The sequence below is a fragment of the Ammospiza caudacuta genome, chromosome 16, assembly GCF_027887145.1.
Source record: "Ammospiza caudacuta isolate bAmmCau1 chromosome 16, bAmmCau1.pri, whole genome shotgun sequence".
Classification (NCBI taxonomy): Eukaryota; Metazoa; Chordata; class Aves; order Passeriformes; family Passerellidae; genus Ammospiza; species Ammospiza caudacuta.
The window spans coordinates 15,827,280-15,840,139 of NC_080608.1; positions in this window are offsets into that span (position 1 = coordinate 15,827,280).

Sequence of the window (12,860 nt, forward strand, 5' to 3'; positions counted from 1 at the left end):
AGCCATGTAAATGGGATTATTTATAGCTTTCCTCTGCTAGAGGAGGAGAACTGTAGAGTCTGGGAGGAGGTTTGGGTTCCTCACACAGGGATGGAGCTCAGGGTCTGGGGTTTCTGCTGCAGCCCCTGTAAAGCCCTGGGTCAGTGGGACAGGTCAGCATCTGGGGGTGTTCAGGTTTCAGGAGTCTGGTTCTGGCTCTCCCCTTCACCTTCCATGCTGGATTATCAGAATGTGGCCTGGAGTTTGCCACACTTCAAACCCAAACACGCTCGTTCCTTTTTCATTACATTTATGACTCACTCCATGCCTTGACTTCATTCATCAAAGGCTAATATATTAAACAAAGCAGTTCTTTTAGCCTAATTTACATCTATTTTGTGTGATCAGGGTTGCTGCCTCTCTGCTCTCCCTTGCTCAGATTACTGAACATTGCCTGTCCCACTGCATGACCCATCTTTGGTGCATTGAGGCAGGAAAACTGGGAAAGGGCAACAAATTCAAGAAAAATCATGTTTAAAATTGAAAAAATTGTGTGTTCAACATGCCTCAAAGCTGCCAAGAGTGGTTTGTGGGATATTAGCCCCAGCCCTACTGCAAATGGAAAGCACCAGAGAGATTTTATAGAACTATCTGTGTTTATTGCAGTGTAACATTTAAAAGGTGCCTGCTTGCTGCCCACAGTGCCTTTGGTTTTATTTAATTAGAAGGAGATAATGAAGATCAAACTATCATCTCCCCACCTGCCAATCTCTAATCCCAGCAGGGCTGCCCTCAGCAGTTTTTTAAACAAATGCTTCACCATCAGGTATTATCCTTACACCTCCTCAGGGTGATTTAACAGGTTGCACACAGAGAATGGAACCAAAGTGCACCATAAATCAAACCAGGACAAAACACAGGACATATGAGCTTTTAATTCTTTGCCTCCATAGGATACTTTTTAACACGGGGTGAGGGAAGCCATGAGCAAGGCCAAGTCTGTGGTTAAAACCTTTAATAAACAACCCAGGCCTTCTAACGATATTCAGATTTCTGGCTGGCCTTTATCAGCAACGGCCTGCACTGCCCATATGCAGGTGGAGGGAAAGGAATTGTGCAGTAATGAGGAGAAAAATCCCTCAAATCTTCTTCACTGCAGCACCTTCTCACCATATTTCCCCACTTTATTCCCCTTGTGGCTGCCAGGAGGGAATGGATTGATCCTGCTGAGGGGGTGGGTGGCCAGGCCGGGGGAGGAATCAGGGATTCGTTGCTCTGCTGTTCAATCAGCCATGTTCTCTGAGTAAACCAGCTCCTCTGGTGCAATTTGTTGTACAAGTTCTGCTTCCCTGAGCAGAAATTCTCCCCTTCCACAATGTGAGCTGAGCAGAAATTCTCCTTTTCCACAGTTTGGGCTGACTGAGGGAGAGGTGGTGCTGTGGTGGAGCAACAACTTCCAGGGGTGTCAGTGCTGCTGTTCCAGGGGGGATCCAGAGCTCTTTAAAACCTCTTGGAGCTCATGCTGGGGAGCCTGAAATCATCCCTGGGATTTGTAAAAAGCTCCTTCCTGATGTGCAGCAATTTGGATGCCTGGAATTAACAGAGTCTAGTCATGAATGCTTGTCCCACCTGCCTACAAAGCCACAGAGGATTTTAGGCCTCAGTTTTCACCATCAGCACAGGCAAAGATGGGACTGAATGTTCTGTTAGAAAGGCAGAAATGTCTTGTCCTGCTGCACAGCAGCACTGAATCACCTGCTGAAATAAATTCCATGACATCAATGGCAGCAGTGACACTTCTCTCTCCCTGTAAAATCAAAGGATCACCTGGAAATCTGTCCCAATGAGACCTCTGCAGACTGGAATCCTCTCAGTGCACAGGCAGTCAGGACATCTCAGGTGATCTTCCTGCCATTCAGGCACCAACTCCATCTGCAGGAGCCACATCAGGGGGTGAAGGAATGAAATCTGGGTGCTGCTGTTCTGAGGGATGGGACAGCGAGAAGAGAGCAGAGAAGGCCACACAATTATGTTAATTCTTCTTCCTCTGTGGCTGGGGAAAGTACAATTGCATTCAAACTGATGCAATTGTGTTAATATTTGGCCTCTTGTCTTCTCTGAAGACGCAGCCCTGCAGTGAATTATTTCTTTGGGATAATTTCTGGGACTTGAAAGAAGCATGGCGTGGATGGCAACTGTTCCTCAGTGTTGGCAGCTATAAAATTTGATTGAAATGATCAAAGCCAAGCCAATAAAAGGCCAGCAAAGACTAACTGGCTGCTTTTAGAGAAAGCTCTAAGACATTTTGTAAATTTAAAAAGGCCGCCTGTAGAACACAAAGGGCCTCTGTGTTGGTTTTCTCTCCCACTTGCTGCTGCAATTTGCTCGTTTCCAGTCCCAGGGACAGCCATGCAGCCCCAGTGACAGAACAGTGCTTTCTGTGTGGTGGTTTCAGTGACACAAAAGCAGCTCTGGGTGCTCAGTGTGAGCCCTCAGTGATGAGAGCTCCCTCAGCCCCTTCCAGCTCCGTGACTCAGCTGCACAGATCAAGGAGGAGTGGTAAAAAAAAAACCCGACCAAAAAAAGAAAATCCCACAAAAGGCTTCTGTAAAAATTTACAATTATCTTGCAATGATTAGAAGCTCCTGGGGGTCACCCCCTGGTGCAGGGTGTGGAGGGGGGTGACCTTTATTCGACAGGGGGAAACTTGGAACAGAGGAACTGCTCAGACTTCTGAGGCTTCTCCCTTTCTGACAATGACCTCATCTATTTACAGCAGGTGAGGAGACACTTTGTGTGCTCTAAGTACAGGTGCTGCTCAGTTCTTTGGCATCACCTTTTTACAGCCTCTGAGTCCTTTAATCCTGGCTGGGCTCAGCCCCTGCCCCTCCTGCTGCAGGGCAGGCTCCCTCCATCCATCCTGCATGGAAAACACCTCTTTGGAGGAACTCCCTTCATTTCCATCAGGAGCTGGAGGATGGCCACGGTGTCCTGATGAGTATCTGTGCTCCAAGGTTCCCCCAATGACAGCTATTAAGGACTGAGCTTTGTACTTCCTCAGAGCACAGCAGTCATTAAAAGCACTCCTAATGAGCTGCATCCCAAATTAGACCGTGCTCCTAATTGGAGATTTGGAGAAATATGGCCAAAGTACCTTGTTAAATAATTAGCTTTGAATGCTGTATTCTGTGGAAGTTCTTCCAGCCATCCCCATCACCATCACTCCAGACTCCAAGGCATCCATGATGTTTTTGATGCCATCTGAAAAAACCCAAGCTAAGCAGAAAGAGAGAAAGGGCCAAGGTTTTTCCTTATGCAGACAGGAAGGCAATGCAGAGCATCAGAACTAAGGAAAGGAATCCTGCTGAGCAAATTATTTGTGGCTATTTATTAGGAAAAGTTTTCTTTTCTTATTTGCTTGTTGTCTTTTTTTCCTCTAAATTATCCAGGATATTTTTTTTCACTACTTTTAAAAACAAATTTGTGCATTGTTTGATGATTAGAAACACATGCTCCCAGCAAATGTCATCCTGGATCAATCAGAAGCCCAGCAGACCCAGGGGGTGGGATTTCAGAAGTGCCTATGTGAGCTAAAACACAAATCCCAGAGAATTTCCACTGTACAAAACTCACTCCAAACCCTTATTAGTCACAAGTTCACATAAACCCTGAAGAATGTTAGGTTTATAGCTCTGTGAAAAGTTTTATTTATTTTTTTAAACTTTGATTATTATACCTGGCTATTCTTGTTCCTGACACAAATATCTGATACCTTTTGGAATCCTCCAAAGCTTCTGGCCTCAGGGAGACCTTGAGGCTAAATGTGCATTTCCTTTATGGATCCTGGTGGGATTTCACTTCTGGGGCCAGATGAATGTGATGGACAAGAAGATGTCAAGGGAGTGGGTGCAGCTGGGCAGTCTGGACTCAGCCAGGGACAGAAAAAGACGATTAAAGAGATGAATGGTACAATGTCAATGTTGAAATTCCCTCTGGAGGCATGTTTGTCTCCCTCTTAGCTATAAAGGGAAGCCAGGAGCATCTGGGCTCCTGATTTAAGAGTTTAAATTTAGGTAAGAGAATTCAAGTCAAGAATTCTCTTCTACCTTCAGAGGCCCTGAAGTGTCAGGACAGCGTTCTCTGCCTTCAGGTAGAGGAAGGAATAAATAAGAAGCAGCTCTACAAAGCTTTGCAAGCCTGGTGGGATTCCTCAGAAAACAAACCAAGGTTTCCTCCCTGGCTCCTGCTGTCCCTCCAGAGGTTCTCCAGGAAAAACCTCTTCCCCTCATCTTTTGCCACCATCCTGCCATAGCCCAGTGTTCACCTTTGGAGATTTTATTCCTCTTAAAATAACCCCAAACTGCGACTTTCCCTTGCTGAGATGAAAGCTGAACCTGACTGGCACGGGGATTAGGAGCAGAGGTTAAACCCATGTCAGACTGAAGATAAAGATGCAAAAGGAACAAATGACTTGACCAAACTTCCTTCTTTCAAGTGCTCCTCAGCAGCAGCAATTAAGCTGAACTGTTCATTTAGCATGAGCTGAGGAGCTCCTGCAGTTCAAATGAGATGTAAAGAAGAGGTTTTCCCCTGCTGGCAACTAAAACCCAGGAAAATTATTATTCTTTTTCTGACCATTTAACTGTGCTTTGCCTTACACCAGGCCCTTTTTTTGTTTTGTTTTGGCATTGGGAATCCTTGTGATTTAAGCAACTGGCCTCAAGGTAAAAAATCTAATTTATAAAAGAGAGAAAGAAAACTTTTGAATATACAAACTCTCTTTCATTCCTCATCTTCCCTAATGTTCCTCAACCAAATAATTATACATTTTATATTTGAAGTTTCCCCCCTAACCCAATGGCCAAAAAGGAAAAACAAAACCAAAATACTTGCCTAAGAAAATAAGAGATGTAAAACAATTTAGGCTGAAAACAGAAAGAAATAGAATGTCTGACTTGGGAAACAATGGATCAAAGATAAGTAAATAACAGAACTCCCCTAAGCTCCAGCAGCAGTGAAAATAACCTTGAAAACAAATGAAACTGGAATATGCAAGGTGAAAGCTTCCTCTAGGGCTGGGGAGGGTTAGGTTTTGGCTCCAGTTGGCAGGAGAAGAACCTTGCCTAGTGAGGTGTTTTTTGAGGTCAGGGCTCTCAGATTTGGTGTTTGGAGAAGGAGGATCCAGTAAAGGGAAGGATGGGAGACCTCAAGGAATATGGCAATTTTTCCTATGTTTGAAGTCTCTGACTGCTGGCACGATGCTTTTAAGTCGAGCTGACACTGAAAACATGTTGAGATTTGACCATCATTAGCCCTAAAAAAGGATCCCTTTGGCTGTGTGTTAAGGCTTTGATACGGTATCTGATTGGAAAAGAGAGGGGATTTCTCCTGAGCTGCTCTTCCTCAGCCCTGCACCCCAGAAAGCTCAGGGCAAGGATGAAATCGTCCCCCCTGGATTGATCCCTGCCTCATCCCAGCTCAGTCTGGGGGCTCCCACTCCTCTTCCTGGGCAGAGAGGGGCAGCTGCTCCAGGTTGTTGTGTTTGGCTTCGTGTGAGTCAGAGCCACAGCCAAGGGCTAATTTTCTTCACAAGAAAGAACCTTTTACTTTGAGGAGCCACCCCCGGCCCTGCTGTCCTGACCAAACAATCTCAGCTCTGCAAACGACTTAATGAGGCTTGAAAGCATCCCTGCCCTCTACTGATGTGAATTCCCCTCTTCTTTTTCATCTCTCTCCTGTTTTTGCATGCTGTAAAATCCACATTTCCCAAACAATGGAGAGTTCTGCTCCTGTTCTTTCTTTCTCACTGGTTCTGTGGAATGATTCTGTCTCCATCCATCCATGATTCCATCCATGATTCTATCCATCCATCCATCCATCCATCCATCCATCCATCCATCCATGATTCCATCCATCATCCATCCATCCATCCATCCATCCATCCATCCATCCATCCATCCATGATTCCATCCATCATCCATCCATCCATCATCCATCCATCCATCCATCCATCCATCCATCCATCCATCCATCCATCCATCATCCATCCATCCATCCATCCCTTCAGAGTGCTGAAATGATGCCTCATTCTTCTTTAGAGGATTCTTCTGGTTTGCCACAAATATATTTTAAAAAATGATAAATCAAAAAAATTAATTTTCAGTGGGCTTTGTGCCCAGCTGGGAGAATTTTACTCCTGGAAAGGAGCAATGCCAGCAGCTGGGCATTTGTTGCTGGATTTGCCAGTCTGGCTCTGCTCATCTTCCCCTTTTCTTCCTCAGTTGAAGAACTGACAAGGAAAGAAATTCCCTCCTCCCTCATCTCAGCTGTGCACTTTGGAGAGAGCACCATAAAGGGATTTTTAGGCTGTTTTATTTAAGTCTGATCACTGACAAAACACAATCCTTTCCCCACACCCCTGCCCACCCCAGTTTGATGCATCCTGTCAGAAGGAAGATGTGGCATTCACCAGATAATTTATCTGCCTGGGAAATCAAAAAACTGCACTGACAGGAAAAAAAAAAGAGAGATGTAACCCTTATTACAGGGAGAGGGGAAAGAGAGAATATTTGCAACAGGAGTTTTGTTTCAGAGACCTGACTGGCTGAGAAAACAACTCCACAAAGTGCTGTTTAATGTACAAAATGATTTGTGGCTGCCACGGAGGGCAAAACAAGCCTTGTTTACCACCATTTATCAGCATTTATGACTTCTAGCAAATTCAGCACTTAAAAAACAAGTCTGGAAAATGAACTTCATGGCACACCTGCCCTGGATAAAGCCCTGCCTGGCTAAAAATAGACACAGTCCCAATTGAATGGATGAGTTTAGACTCTTCTTGATTCACAGAGAGACAGGAGCTGGTCCAGCATGTTTGACCAAGCAGCTGGGACCAGCCCTGGCAAAACAAACCTGCTCCAAAGCAAACGTATTCCAGGATTCCCCATTCCACCTACTTTCTCCTCTCCTGTGTCACTGCCATGTCCCCTTTGCTTTCTCCTTTTTTTTCCCACATAGGAAAGAGAGTAATTATTTCATCACTCTTCATCCAGATTCATGACCCTCAGCAAAAGATAAATTCTTCCTCCAGTGTGTTTTTAAATGATTTTGACTTACACAGGTTGGACAGAAATCTAAATTATATAATCTAACCCTTTAGATAATTTGAATTCTTTAAGAAGCCTTAATGTCTTCTTATTTGTTTTTAAACAGCTGGTTTTAACAATAGCCATATTAAAAAAAAAGATTTTATTGGGAAGAATGGGAACTGAAACACATCATGCTGCCAATCTGAAGGGCAAACAGAAACATCTTGAGTAACCCTAATTTAGTGTTGTCACTTGCTTTTTTCCTTCCTCTTTCCCTTCAAACAAAATGTTACCCTTTGAAAACCTATTAGAGAGATGAAGATGACATCTTCCCACGACACAAACAAGCCCAGAGTTACATCTGCAGGCTGGAGATCAATGGGAGAGCACAGGCAGAGCTGCTCCAACAGCCCAGCTGGCCTGGGATCCTTCAGCATCTCCAGAAAATTGTCCCAGCCCCAAGGGACACCTGTGGGCACTGCCCTGCCCTCAGTGTGATGTGGAGATTCACTGTGGGCAGAAATCAGCCTGTGCTGTCTTCCTAAGGGCATCAGGACCCACCTCTTCAGGAAACAGAGACGGGAGGACAAAATAACTGGGATTCAAAGTGAATATTTGCCTCATAATTGGTACAGGATTGCTCTGCTCCCTGCAGGGCTCTCCAGCCCCCATTTGGGGAAGCAGGACCTGGGAGGGATTCCTGCCTGGCCTCTCCACACAAACAAGTCATTAATGCCTCTGCTTTCCCTGCTTTGGCTTGGTTTTTGTATAAACTGCATTTGGTCTCACAGGTACAAATCTGGAGCTGCCCATTAAAGGATTACAGAATTTATTACTCAGGAAAGTTCTTGCAGTGCCTCAGTGCCTGCAGCAAAAAGCTGTGGCCCGCCTGCCCCCTGCCCCAGCTCATCAGAGCCTTCCTGTTTGGTTGATTTTTGACTCCATCTCAAGCAAAACTCAGAGCTTCACTTTATATTTAATATTTTTCATATTTCCTATTTTCAGTTTTTCACATGAGATTTCTCACCACTCTGCTCACACTGACCAGACACTGATTTTGCAGTCAAATAGAAAGAAGCAGAATTTTTCATCACAAACACATGAGGTTTTCATTCTCTATTTTTGGCTGTAACACAGGAGCTGTGCCCAGGACACACTGACTGCCTTAACCCCATGGTGGGTCACAGAGAACAATTTCTATTAGGATGTTTTGTGGTGGAAAGACTTTCTCCAGGTGCATTTTTGTAGTGGTTGGAGCTCTGTTTCAAAGCAGGATGAGCCCTGTTCTGTTGGAGGAGGTTCGACCATGAACATGAGGATCTCCTGTCAGAATCTTCTGAGTCTCAGAGCTTCTTTGTGCAATGTAGAACTGGACAGATACAACTTTAGTGCCCCAGAAGGATTGCTAAGCAAAATATTCCAGTGTTTCACTCCCAGCTCCAAAGGCCATTTTCCCTCTATCTTTTTCCAGTTGTAGAATTATTTGGCTTGGTTGTTTCCATTTGAAAGACACAAAGTCCGTGGATAAAGAGGGGAAAAAGGAACTTTCCAAAGCAGTAATGGATCCATCCCTTATAAGAATAGAGCACACCTTCACATTTCTAACTGCAGCTGTTTCACTGATGATCAGGGTGATTTTACCTCCCAGAATTTTGGAAAACAAAATTTGGGACCAAATCTTTGCTGGAAGAGCTGCTGTTTGTAACCATCCAGCAGAGAAAGGCTGGAAATGGTGGGAATGAGCCAAATTTGGAGCACTGGAATTATTGCAGCCCTTGCACCAACAGGAGATGGTTCCACAGCAGCAACCAGCACCACTGCCCTCGTTATTTCCCCATTATTGGCATTTTGGGGCTCAGCGAGCTGCAGAGCCCTCCCAGCCCCTTGAAATGCTAATGGAAACATTTGAATATGTTGTTCTCCTGACAGCACACTCGAGGAGGGTTTAAAGCTGCCCAGCCGTCTGAGTGCTGCCCATAAATCACTCTCCTTGCCCTAGCGGTCCATTTTTCTTCTCTTTCGTGTCTATTTGCTGCTTGACACAGGAGCCTGTGCTGGAAGTGCTCATTTCATGCCAGACACTGTAATACCCCCGCAGCCTGCCGTGATTGTCAGGTTGATTTCATTAGCACGATAAGATGCATAGGCTCCTTTTTATCTCTTGTATTCTCCTTCTCTCTCTCCCTTTCTCTGTAATTTGGGTCTTTAAAGTCCCTGCTGTCTCCTGATCTACAGATAATTGTTTACTGTAATACTAGCCAGGAAAAGAGCTGATAAACTCCAGATGTAGAGAGGTCTTCGAATTCACTTTCCTTGCTCCATGCCCATGGCTATGGACCTCAGATAATATTTTGCTGCTGTCTGGGGTCCTTTAAACCTGCTAATAAAAAGAGGTTATTTAAGATGGACAATGATTGTATCATGTAAGATCTCATTAAGGTTTCTTTTCTGTTTGGGGGGTTGTTTTGTGGGGTTTTTTAGTTGGTCTTTTTTTTTTTTTTTTTTTTTTTTTTTTTTTTTTTTTTTTTACAAGCTTCTTATTAGCCCCAGTTCTTGTTGCCTGCCTGTATCTGCTCTGCACTGTACTCTTTGAAGTCTTATCGTGCTTCTTAGTGACAGGAGCCAGGATGCTGCATGTTAACCCCCATAGAGAAAAGAGATGAGAGTTCTTTTCCCTTTTTTTAAAAAAAAACCCAAGAAAAATACAACCCCTCTTTTCTGCTGTGCAGCGGTTTGTGGTTCGTTTTGATTCTTTGCACAGCAAAATTTAGATTTCAATGGTCAGGGGTTCACAAAGAGCCAAGTTGCTGCCTCCAGCTTCAACAGCTCATGAAATAATTCCTTTCAGAGGTTTGATAGCAGCTCTCCAGTTGATTTTTTAAATTACTGCTCCTGAGTTTTTACATAGCTCTGAACTTCTCCCTGCTCCCCAGCACTGCAAGGCAAGGAGCTGCCAAAGAGGCTCCTATCTCCAGCCTCATTGTAAGGCCCAAAAATAGCCCCAAAGGCCCTGCCTACATTTCCCTGTGAACCCAGTTTACAGCCAGTTCATGAAAAGGTTGCCTATAAATATTTGCTGTGCCCACACAGAGCGTGGTGGTTGTGACATCCCAGCCTGGCACACAGAGATCTTCCCCTGAACGGGTTTGGCACTTGAGTTTCTGCTGTGAGTTGGGACCACCTCGCCCTGCCAGTGGAACCAGTTTGGCTGGCTGCTCCATGCTGGGCGTGGCAGGACATCCCTGGGCGCTGGGGCAGCCCAAGGTGGAAGTTTTGGAGGGTTCTGGTTTGTGTTTATGGGGTGTGGGGTGTGAGCCTCAGGAAATATCCCTGTGGACACAGCACTGTGCAGCCCATACACACTACAAACACCTCGTGGTCTCTCCCTGGACAAGCTGCCATGAAAGGGTGAGGAAATCTGTGCTTGTGGCACAAGAGGGGATCAAATCTCCAAGAAACATTAAAAATAAAAAAAAAAACACAAAAAACCCAAATGAAAAAAGCCAATGTGATCAGACTCGCCCGGGGCTCTTCCGATCTGAGATTTCTGTCTTAATTTTGAAAACATCAAAACTGGATTTGGAGCTGCCCATTCCCAATTCTTGGGAGAAGGAAACCGGGAAACTTGAAGTTGGATATAAATTTTCTGATGGTGTCTTAATAGAATTTATTTACCAATTTACACCTATCAGACCAAATTCCTTGTGTCTGACCCCCTTGTAGCCCGAGGTTTTGGAATCTCCAATATCTGAGGCCAGAGAGGGAGGCTGAGCATCCTCCAGAGGATGCCCCTTGCTCCTCTGCCCCAGAGGGAGGGAGATCAGCACCCAGCTGCCCTCCCTAACAGGGCAGAGCCATGGCAAGGGGATTTTTCAGAAACAGGGAGGGAGAATTCATCTGCAGATCCAATCTGGGAGGTGCTGCCTCTATTTCTCCCTGCTCTTCGTGTTTTGGATTCCCCCAAACTCCTCCTTGTTGCAGGCAGCATTATCAGACTTCACATCCCCATTACATTCCCGGAATTCTTGCACAAATATTTTGTTTTCATTTGGTCACAAAGGTGATCAGGCTTCATTATCTGAATGAAGCTTTTACTTTCTCTGGGAAAACACCTTTTCCTCTCTTTTTTTGGGGTTGCTTGATTTCTCTTCAGTCTTTCTCAAGGCAAGGAAGGCCTGCTGGGGTGGAGGTCCTAACTGGACACTTCCAAGAGGAAAGACCCTCAAAAAACCAGAGTTTGTTGCCACCATGGACATCAGCAGAGATTTTCCAGACCCACCTTCCCTACCCCAGTATCTGAACCCCCTGGATTAGCCATCAAATTAAAAAGAAATGGATTGGTGTAACTCTTCCCTCATAACAATGCTGTTTCATTGCCTTGTAATCCACTTTTAATTGGGATTTGCTTCCTGGCAACTGCGTGTAAACAAGGGGATGGTCAAAGGCAGCAGGGGGAGGGCAGGGAATGGGGCAGCAGTGAGTCCCCCTCAGCTTCCCAGCTTCCCCTCTGTAAAATTCCACAATCTGGGTCGCTTTCACCGTCATTTTGGAAAACACCTTTCCTTTCCCTCCTCTTCCCCAGGTTTAAAAAGGGTCTGTTCTCCTCCCCTCTCCGTGTAAACATCACTTATCTTGTTCTATAGGCAGCATGACTAGCAAGAGCAAGTACTCACAAAGTGCAAATTAGCCGGTGACAATAAATTGTCAGATTGCCTCTGAGGCAGAAACAAATGAATAGCTCCGTTTATTAATCACATGGCACCTTCACCTTTGATGTCTTGATGTTCCAGTTTTGGTGCTCCATTAAGCAACCCTGAGTGACTGCTGCAGCAGCTTCCACTAAACCAGAAATTTTGTTGGCAGCACATTTCAGGACTTCAAAGGCGGTAAATTACCTCGAGATTGTTTCATTAAAGAGCCCTTCCCGGTGTGAACAGCAATAACAGGAGAATCGAGATCAAAGAGCATCCATCTTTCTACATTTGTTACATAGAAAATTACATGCTGAGGGTGTCTTTTTCACAAATCATGTCGCCTCCCATTTCAGCAAGAATGGTTCTAATTAGAGCAGAAGCCTCCCTGGCTGTGCAGAGAGTTATGATTGTCATTAATACACCACTGCAAAGTTTTTCCTCTCTGCACTCCCCAGACCCCATCCTCTGTTTGTGAGGTGCCTCTGGTACCTAATTAGAAACAATTATGCTGATTAACTGATTGCAAGCAGTTCTCTACACATTCTTGGGAAGAGCTTTTCCTGGGATGTATATTTGTTTATTTGAAATATTCTTTCATTTCCCTTCCCCCTCCACCCCCACGGGCTGCCTGGCTTTGCTTTCTTCTGTGCAGCCACCAGGGATGCAATTCCTGCTGGAGACAGCAGGGACAGGGGGCTGCTGGAGCTGGGACATCTCCTGTTTGGTGGGATGGACCCAGCACAAGCAAAAAAGGACCAGGATCTGTAACCCTGGTGCCTGGTTTGGTTTAATTTCCAGACACTCCAAGTTTCCTTCAGCCTCCAAGTCATGGGAAGGCTCTGTACCAGTAAAAGCCCAGCAGTTCCAGCTGTAAAGGGTAAAAAAGCAGAGATATCACCTGTGGATGAGGATCCACCTCAGAGCATGTGTGGAGAAGCACAGGATGGAGGAGGCACAAGCCCCAATCCCGTTCTGGAAATGTCTCTTCCCCTGTCCCTGTCTGGGCACGGTGTGCAGGGAGCACCTGGGCAGGCACCACTCCACAATCAGGGCAATCCTTGTGCATCCTGAATCATCTCCTCACCAAAAATTCCTTTAT